The sequence below is a fragment of the Lutjanus erythropterus genome, chromosome 3 (genome assembly GCF_056507025.1).
Source record: "Lutjanus erythropterus isolate fLutEry1 chromosome 3, fLutEry1.hap2, whole genome shotgun sequence".
In the NCBI taxonomy this organism is placed as follows: Eukaryota; Metazoa; Chordata; class Actinopteri; order Lutjaniformes; family Lutjanidae; genus Lutjanus; species Lutjanus erythropterus.
Genome location: NC_139319.1, coordinates 45,195,227 through 45,205,905, shown reverse-complemented (window position 1 = coordinate 45,205,905; position 10,679 = coordinate 45,195,227). Strand labels below are relative to the sequence as shown.

The 10,679-nt window shown below is 39.3% G+C and overlaps 1 protein-coding gene across 1 annotated transcript in view; it reads left to right on the top strand.

Moving 5' to 3' along the window:
* LOC146330894 (E3 ubiquitin-protein ligase SMURF2-like) overlaps positions 1–10,679 on the top strand; it is a 105,643-nt gene that overhangs the window by 81,877 nt on the left and 13,087 nt on the right. The gene's annotated exons all lie outside the window — the stretch shown is intronic.

The following is a 10,679-nucleotide window of genomic DNA, read 5'->3' as shown; positions in this document are numbered from 1 at the left end:
GCACTGAGGAGACAACAATATGTTTACATATACTGCACATGTACATACCCACTGTGTGAATATGTTAACCAGGGCTGTACCGAATGTTATTTGAGCAAGAGCCAAGTCAAGTATGCTCCACCAGTTTGTACAAAATTGTACAAACTTACACGAGAACCACATGATAACCCTTTAAGTTACAACTGATGTGTTGATTTTTTTAATTACGTTTAACATTAACATTAAATCGGCATTTTGTAGATATATTCCAGGCCTATCCATACACACATTAAGCCTGTCGCATTTACGTAGAATCTGAAACATGCACACAGTTCTTACTGTCTCAATCCGCTCCTCCTAGAGTGAAACACAAGGACTCCTTTAAACAAAACTCTGCAACAAAAAGGAACAAAAACTCCTCAAAAGAGAATCTTAATAATCCACCTGAGTGAGCAGCACTATAATCCACAGCTGGAGCAGCAAAAAGGAGAAAAAACAAATATCTGTGTGAATATCTTTTTGCCTCAAAGAAAAGATCTTCACAACAAAAAAAGGAAATGGTCTCACCGGTTTGCTGGACTCTTCCTCGGATGATTACCCTCCGTGCTTAGTCCAGTATCTCTAGTGACCATGTTTTTTGGCTATTCCAGGAACAACGTTTCTAGTGCACAAGACTTTCCCCATTTCATGTGTGAGGTAAGAAGTAGACAAAGGATGAAAACCATACACATTTCTGTAGGGCTAGTATACACAGGCAGGATGGCCTAGATGCAGTGGGGATTATGTGGCGGTACTATAAGTTCTCTGGTTAGTAACCAACCAAGGCACTGGCCTGGTGCAGTGCCCACTGCTCCTAATTCAAGGATGGGATAAAGTTGACTTTTACCTTTTAAAAATCCTCCTTGAATTGAATTGAGTGATTCATGGCATTAAATACGTTTTTTTTTTTTTTTCATTTAATCAAGACCAGATCGCCCTGTTAGTACAGGTACATGCCTCCCTTTGTTTGCAGCAAGCAAGAAAGCAAACAGTTTTGGACCGGAGCGAAAATATTGTTTTTGAAAGGCTAAACTCCAACAAATATGAACTGAAACAGAATATTTCTTCAGATTAGAATGTGTTGTGATTTTTGGAAATGATTACATCTTATCTTTTTCAATACATTTTGACTTTTGGACTTTACAATGGTTTGGAGTTACTGGAAATGTCTGGATAACACAATTCAGAAACAGTTCTACACAGCCACCATTGAAATCTAATTCTACAATTAGTACCATACCAATAATATTATTACTACAAAGTATTTGGTACAGCCCTAATCCGGACATTTGACAGTTTCTTGGCAATGTTGTTGTACCTTGTTACACCGTCTCCTCAGGTCTCCCAAGGCTTCTGTTATATAAAGATAAATCAGTACAACTAGACAAAGCACTGCCGTGTTTTCTACCTTTTCTTCTCTCCTCTTTCCTACTTTCCTCGTTAATTTCTTTTTATGCTCTCTTCTCCACACCTCCCTCCTCCTGTCATCTCCTCTGTCTTCATTCATTTCTCTCTCTTCTGCCCACCCCCCCACTCTGCTGTGCTCCAAAAACTGTTAAAGTTATCAGTCTCTCTGCTGGCTCAGTGTCAGGACATCTGTCTTTTATCAACGCCGGGATTTAAGAATATTTCACCTAACATCCATACACACACACACATTGCTATAACGCAGCACTGCATTGACCCATTTCCATGTAGGGAGATCGAAGGTGATGGTGGTAGGGGGGTGCTGCATGTCAGGTCCAGCTGGGTGCATGTTACCTCATGCTGTGGTGTGCAGTTTAAGTAAAAATGCATCTTTGTTTTTCTTCTGTATTTACATAGTTGTGTAGATAGCGTTTGATTGTGTTCAGTGGAAATGGGCCGTAAAGAAAAGTATGCATACTGCAAAGGGACATTTCTCTTGCACACTGATAGGAAAGGTATTGAGCTGTTGAGCTTGTTTCCCTTGAAGCATAGGAATATTTTTTCATTATTTTTGGGGTGCATCTTTCTCTCCTTAATGTTCTTCTTTCCTGGCAGACAGACACAAAATGAAATCAAAAGAATAGAACGTAGCAGTTGACAAAGAAGAAAACGGAGATGGTCAGTCAAACAAATTTAACATCTACAGGGGGAGAGGCCCGCTTTGATTAAGTCAGGAGAGATGTGACTTGAAATAAAGACCTACTGTAAGCTGTGCTGTCGGCCTCGACCTGAAAAGACACCGATCGCAACAACAAAATAATGAAAGTCTGTTTTCTATCAGAGGAAACTGTTGGATGCTCAGCTGTCAGACAGGATGGTTGGCTGAGCTTTGTATTTATAGTTAAGTGTTTCCAGTGTTTTGTCAATAGTGTTGTTACCAGGGTTGGAGGTAATGTGTTACAAAATAACTTGTAAGAGTGCTCAGATGATCTTTTTGTTGAATCTAGTAGAGGTGCACAGAGATGTCCTTATTTGTAACTATCTGTTCAAACAGCAAAATGATCTATTTTTGTGTCTTTATGCAGATAGAAAACCAGAAGTGGGCGTGGTTTATACCACAAGTCACATTAAATCAGGCAAATATTTTGTGTTCTAACCTAATAGTCACTGGCAATGTAATTGTTATTCCTACAATGCATCAAAATTATTATATATTGGCATTTTATTAAATATTTCCACATCCACATGCTTTTCTTTCATCTGTTGCTCTCTATTTTTAAATAAATTAAAGTTTTATGAAGTGTCTGAAGCCCACCAGCAAAAGGGAGGCCTTTCACTGGGGACTGAAAAATCAAACTAGTTTTATAAATTCTGATAAGATAAGATTCTGTTTTGCATTGGAATGAGAAACTCTTCAGTAAAGAGTTCATAAAGTATATAAAAATATCCTTCAGTTTAAAGGAATAATACTCAAACATTAAATCAGTGATTGAAAGTTGGTGCGACTTTTTCTTCAACTCTGTCATCATAATCATAGGGCTGATTTTCCTGAAGAATAATGGAACAACTTGGGATAGAAGAAATATGTTTCTATGTCATTGTTTGTGCTCTCCTGAGTAACATATTTGTGCATCTCTCAAAACAAGTAACGTAACATGTTAGTTGTGCAATTCAAGTACTCAGTTATTTAGTTATAATTCCAAATAAGTAATCTGTTACCATGACCATATTTTCACTACTGCAAGAAGCACAGCTGGCTACACCTGTAACTAGAGGTGACTCTGACGGTGACATTTTTTGCATTTGAAACAGATGATAGATACAGCCCACAGTCACAGCAGACACTGAGTATATCAAGTCAGGTCTGTAGATTGATGTATTGACAAAATTCCTCATAGTCAATCTTTCTTTGAGTCTCCAAAATTTACTACTACTAGAACATTAGCTATGTGATTGTATGTGTTTTGAGAAGCTAACTTCATTAGTTGCAGGTTGAAACATGATGTACTGTAGGCTGTATGGAACAGTGTTTAATTATTGTCACAGGGGGAGCTGTGTAATATGTTACCTCTCAGTCTGCTGTCAGTACAATATAACCATCATGCACAAGGAATCGCAAAGATTTTTTTTAATTTTGGTAACACAAAAGTATAGTTACTTCTCAGTAGGTACCGCTGTAACGTAACGTTACTTTTCAGTGTCAGCATTCTTGCAATGTAACGAGTTACTTTTAAAAAGTAATGCTACCCTGTTTCTGCCACCTCGTAGTATTTAAATCAAACTCCAGGATTTTCCCTCCAAAATAATGCTTAGACTCACAGTAATCAATAAACTCATATAATCCCTCACTATCCTCACCTACGACCAACCAGAATTGTGTGGTGGCACCTGAGGTCACATGGGGAGATCACAGAGACCACACCCCTCCGTGTGTAACTTCTTATTTTCTCATTCTTTGCTTTGCTCTGGACACTTTACCAACCAAATACACTCGCTTCTAACATGGATTATACATTAAACTGAATTACAATCTATTTGATAAACAGTTTATGGCTCCAACTCACTATGTGGACTGCTGTGCTCATTTTTGGACATATAATGGCTGCATATTGCTCTTTTGAATTTAATCAATTTAAAACTTCCTTAGCTTTGCTTTCACCGTAGGCATTTTTAATGACATCTATAAAAGCTGTCAAATTTCTGGGTTTGACGTTAGCAGCTTCAGTGTCATTGAAAAAAAAAAAAAAAAAGATGAGATCAAACTTGCTGACACTTTTGTGCTATTGCTGCTTGAAATACAAATTAAATTTTCTAAAACTTTCAAGGCATTTTTTTCCAAATTGTCCTGCTGACAAAAACTGAAGATTCATTTTAGTTAGCTTGAACTTAACTGTTGTTCAAATCTCTCAACCCATTTTGTTCAGTGGGTTGTACTTCTTACCCCCCGTCTGTCGAAACAGTCCGTGTTTTGTCTGCACATTCAGATGGCGTGGAACAGATTTGACATTACAACACCGAGATGCTGCAATTTGCACCTCGTTCTGCTGCCTGGTCCTTCAGGACACATCTCGATTTAAATGTGACTCAGACGGCCCCGCTGCCGCCGACCTTAGACAGATGAAGGCCCTGAATTGTCAGACAGTCAGACGCAGCTACATGACTGTGGTCTGCCACACTGTCTCTCACATACTTGGCGTCCTCCCTTGCACCAGAACATAGTATATGTCTGAGAGATTACATCAGTGTTTGCTGAAGGTATTTTTAGTTGCTGCTGGATTTAGGTTTTGGGCATCAGCAGGTATTTTCCCAACCAAGTTATAAATCTTCATGACATTTATATCAACATTTGCGTTGATGTTTTAAGAAGTGATGGTTATATTATATTTAGTACATTATGGGTGTGTGGTGCATTTAACCTGTGAAAGATAAATATAAATGCAAAGTATTGGGTTAGCAATAAATCCTACATATGTTTGTACAGTATATACAGTATTTGACATATCCACTGTACTTTTGAAACCTGACATGACTTGATGTTACAGTAAATGCCTGTTGTCTAAACAGTATATATAGCAGGGTAAATCTGTCTATATGTGGTGTAATAGAGGGCTGTTTTTATAGGAGTGAACAGGAGAGTACAGGGCCAAGGTCTGGCTAGTTAGAAGTTTAAATGCACACAAAAATAATTGCCAAATTACTTCTGTTTTATTTGCACACCAAATATATTGTAGCCTGTCACTTGTGTCTAGATGTGTAACATTTTATTTTAATTTTGTTCATGGGAAAGTATGCATTTAATAAGTTAAACAAAGGCAAAAAGTACAGCAGATTATTTTCAAAGTGTCGTCAAATGCAACATATTTTTGTCAGTAGGCAGACTCATCACTGCAGTCTGTCTGCTGCTGGTTTCCTGTACTTCCTGTATTTTTGAAACCAGAAGTGTGCAGATGTGGTAGCTTAGTTGGTGGAACAAGGGGCCTCATGCAAGAACCACATGCACGAACAGATTCTTTCTTAAGTGGTTTGTACAAGATGATTAAGGAGAACTTTCTGCAATCATCAGTTGTCTCATATTTTGAATTGTCTCTTTTGCACAAGCACAATTTCTGAGTGGTGCAGAGCTGTCGCAGAGCTGTGCAGTTTGTCTGCTGTTCTCTAAACCAAAGTTCTTCTCTAGTGACTGTATATTTCAGTTTGAAAATTCTATATAAACTACACTTGATAATTATGTTGACATTATGCTGTTTGACTGTGCATTTTGAATTTTGATACAGTTCTAAATATACTGAAGTAGCTTGATCATATTAGAATTAATTTAAATTGCTGTTTGCATTACTGTCAGGTCTACTGGCTGTATCTTCACATGCAGGTTTAGGAAGTTGCTGTTCAGGGGAACCTCCTCCGGCCTACAATGCCTGACACTGCAACATCACTTAGTCTGGCTATGACTACGATTATTTTCATTACTAATTAATCTGTTGATTATTTTCTCAGTTATTTATTAGTTGTTTGGTCTACAGAATGTCAGAGAATGGTGAAAAATGTTTATCTGTGTTTTCTAAAACTCAAGATGATGTCCTCAAATGTCTTATTTTGCTCACAAACCCAAACATATTTAGTTTACTGACGCATTTAAGAAGCTTTAATTAGAGAATTTATACTGTTTTTCCTTGAAAAATTACCCAAACCAATAAATCAGTTATCAAAATAGTTGGTGATTAATTTAGTAATCGTTTATTTTTTTGCATCTTTATTTGTAGCACTTATTCTACCCTCCATCTCTGTGATGAAGACTTCCCCATGACCCTCACCTCCTGTTGCAGTCATCGTCTTTTTTTTTTTTTTTTTTTTTTTTTTAAGCCATTTTCATATACAGTCTCCAGTAACAGGACATTAACCACGCTCATGATTTTGTCATTCCTTGGCTTTAGCAGGTCCCTTAATTCCACTGCTGATGCTGTTGAAATCATAGACTTTCTGAAGAGGGGGACTTCAATCTCCAAACTTGTAAAGTTCTTTATTAACTCTCCTAAGCCTGGACAAATGGGAGGCCTTGAGTCAGGAAGGGCTTCTTGATATAATAATGTGGATGCATACAGGGTCTAAATGTAACGTGAATAAAACTTAATATCTCATCCATGAACTTAATTTCTGCCTGAGTCACATCAAATTGATTTTCGTCTGCAACGGGGGTGGTTTAACAATAAACAAAAATAACTGCCATCATCCCACACTACTTCACATGTCATCAAACTGTCTTTTGTTACTGTTTTAATGTGACAGAGCCCTAGCAGCAGAATTCACATGTTGTGAGCTTAAGATTAAATATGTAAATTTTCTTGCATGAGGCGCAATTAGAGCTCACACATTTGCTGGCAAAACACACACATTATTCAAGTAAATATTTCAGTACACACACACTCACACTTTGACTCCAGGTTCTGTAGAGTTTGGCCAACCTCTCCCCTCGTCCTCTCTTGTGTAAAAAGAGCAGAGCACCAGCTGATGCTCACACCAGATCGACTCATAAAGGGTCCTTTGATTCTCTGGGCTGGGTGGGGGGCAGACTGGGTGTGTTGGGGCGGCTGGTGTGGCTTCAACACCACTACACCTACTCAACACTAATTTCAGCCCACCTGTGCCAGCTGCCATGGAAAAGAAATGAGTACGCTTTTTCTTACACACACAAACACGCGGCCATGTGCGTGCACTCTGTCACCCAGCCTGCAAACACACAGAGAGGACAGAGGCCTATCATGACTCTGCAGGTTCAGGCGCAGGTGACCCAGTTCTGGAAAATGTTCACTCCTTCATTTCTCGACTTCTCCAGTTTCTTTTCCTCCCGCTCCTTCCACCTTGGAATAACAATAATAAAATCCTCTGGCTCTTATATTGAATTTGAAAGTTTATATTTCTCCCCAATCGTCGTATTTCACCCAAGCTGTCACAGCAATAGGAACCATTTCTCTCTTCTGGCTCGGGCAGATTTTCAGCTTTTGCTGTGCTTGTATTTTCTATATTTACCATAAAATATGCAGAGCTCGTCCCGTTTGGAAACCAGAGACGATGAACTATGTCGAAACGTATTTTTAATTACACTGTGCCCTCAAAAGGAAAAAAAAACGTGCGCTGAAATTACGCTTTATTATATGGTTCTTGAAGCCTCCCAGCCAAAAGAAACTCATTCCATTTTGTTTTAAGGCCATCTTTTCTTCCCCTCCTCTTTCCTAAAGTGGTTTTCAGGACTGCTCTGCTGCAGTCTTACCCTTTCTTTGACATGCTAGGAGCCCCAGTGCCTGCCAATAAAATAAATAGCAGCGGACTTGATTATACAGGGATAGACTGGCGAAACACTGCACCCGTTTAGTTTGGAAAGCCCAAATAGATGAGGCCTTTTTCAAACCACTGAACCAGAGAAGCCAAGTGTACAACGAGTGTCGGAATAAGTGGGTGGCTATGTGCTGCTACCTCAGAAGGTCTCTGCTTCCCCTTTTATACCAGTGCAGGCCTCTTGGTGTACCGTCTTTGTTTGGCCAACAGCAGCCTCGACACTGCACTCCCGGCGGAGGACAGTAGCTTCTTTTAAAGAAGTCCTCTGCTGGCTCAGCGTCTCCTCACAGGAAAAGTGAGGGCTGCTGTCCTGTTGAAGGCAAAGATGGATTATGTTTTTCCGAGGCCCACCCAGGCATCCCACCACCAACACCACAATGAGGGCTGGAGGAGGCCAGAGAAAGAACACTGACCATGGCTCACCTTTGCCAAGATTGTACTTTATAGTTGTCTCATCGTAATTTTTAGAATATACAGACCCGGAATGGCATGAGAGCGAAAGGGGAATGAAGGTCAGGAGGGTTTAGTTCCTTGGTCCATTGTGCGACAGGCATGCTTCTCTGATCACACCCTTTCCCTCACTTAACCGTGTTGTCCTGAAATTGCACAAGGCTGCTCTTTGGTCAGGCAAACATGAACTCAAACCAGTGACTGGAATCTACGTTTATCTCTGCACTTTGTAGTTACAAGAACAGCGTTTGAAATGAAGGATGTCCTGTTCTACCAGGGACAGTAAAAGATCTCTTTTGAGATGTCTGTGACAGAAGAGAAACAAAATGTAATCTCTTTCATTTATATATAATTCAAATATTACTCTTAGGAATCATGGAATTTATCAGGGCTGCATGATATGGTAAAAAAGTCATATTGTGATTATTTTGGCTGAAATTGTGATTGCTGTATGCAATACAATTAGTGAGAATGGTCATGTTTTCTTTCATCTGAAGAACAAGATTTGTAGTTCAGAACACCACAATAATTCATTATAATTCTGTTTACTCACACATTTTCTTTTTTTTTTTCAGAAATTATGATTTGGTGCTGGTTCTGAGATTTTGGTATTGCAACTGGTGCTATTGCAGTTCTGATATAATTGTGATTAATTGTGCAGCCCTGAAATATAGAACTATAACATTTAACTAGGTGTTCAAATTTTAAAAGCACGAGGTGGCACTGACACAAGCTCTAGGCTATGTCACAAGCATGCTTACACATGTATGCACTGCTGTCTGCAGTAATGCATTTACTAATGGAACAGTTAGAAATAGACAAGAAACAGTGACTCAACCAGTGACTAAAAAAATTACTAAAAACTAATTGTGGCCAACACAGAGGGTAATTTATGCTTTTATTTAGATTAGTTTTCATTACTTCTATGATGGACCAGAGTAAGTAAATAAAGTAGATGGTGAAGCACCTACTGCAATTCCACCACAGCTGCCAGATGCAACCAGCAGAGATTTGTAAAGAACGCTGATGTCATAGTGAAAAAGACCTCTTGGACATAAAATGTCATCACCTCATCACTTTATTCTATTAGATATTTGTATGCAATTATGTCATAATTAGCGTGTAAAATCTTGTATTATAGTCAAAAATGTGTTGAGGTCAGCATGAACTTGGTCTTTGAGCACCAAAATCTAATTATTTTGTTACAGAGACCAAGTGAACATTTGTGTGGAAGAGATTCCCTCAAAGCGTTCTTGAGATGCAGCATTCACAAGAATGAGACGAGAAAAACTAAGGTGATTGGTGTAGTAGTATTCGAGATAAGCTGCGGTCAAGTTGTTGGTTCAGTGTTTATGCACTCATACGCACACTGACACACGCACACACAGAAGCAATTACATGATCCCCTCCAGCTAACGCCTGGTGAGGATGACTGTTTATTATTTAGAATGAAAAAAGAACTTCAATTTGGGACAATGGTTATGTCTGGGACAGTAGTGGGGCACTGATGGGAAAATATCAAGTCTTATAACAGAAAGGCATCTTCAGTGGCTTGTCGACCAGCCTGGAACATTATAGAAATGTTTTTTTCCCCTCCACCTTGAATTATGAGGAAGAGTGTCAGCCCCAGTGGTCGGATGATGGAAGTTCCAGTTGTGGTTGGTGGAGGGCCGGGGTACCTGGGAGTCAACCCTGGCTGTCAGCTTCTTTATGCATGAGTCAGGGAGATGTCAGAGCTGGAGTAATGATACAGGGGGAGTTAAAATCAGAGATGTTAGTCTTGAGATGTGCAATGGAGGAGGGCAAAGAGAACACACCAACTTATCTGTCAAGCTGAGCTAGCCAGAGGCGCCAGCTCCTCTTACACCACTCTCCTTTGTATATTTCTTCCCCTCTGTCTTTCTTTTCCTCCGTGTAGATCTCTTTCTCCCTGCTTACTCAGGGTTTACCTCCCTCGCCCTGTTATTCCTGCTGGTGATATTTACCAAACGTCTGGTCAAAGGCCCAGCCTGTCCACAGGTCTGGATCAGATTTACTGAGGGCTTAGGCCCCTGTTTAGAGGGAATGTCTTACAAAACTCCCTCGTTCGGTGGTTAGAGGATATTTGAGGGGCCGGGGAATTCCCTTCAGAACATATCCCTCTTTCTTCCATTTTTGTATTTGTTTTTATCCTCAGGTGTCAAAGCACAATGAAAACTTAGAATACCCCTACTAAACAGTTGCAAGTAATGGTGAACAATGCCACAAAATTTTGTTTTAATCCATCCTAAGTAATACCAGGGGATGGATCAATACCATCAATATGAATAGTTTTTACAGTGAAAATCAGTTAATTTACCATGATGCAAAGGAAACATGTCATGAATTACAACTGTTCTACTGCTACTGCTACTATATTACAAACAAACAACTTACCAAATATGAGGCACTATTCTCTGATCTTTACTTAAATCACATGCATTTTTAAACACAAG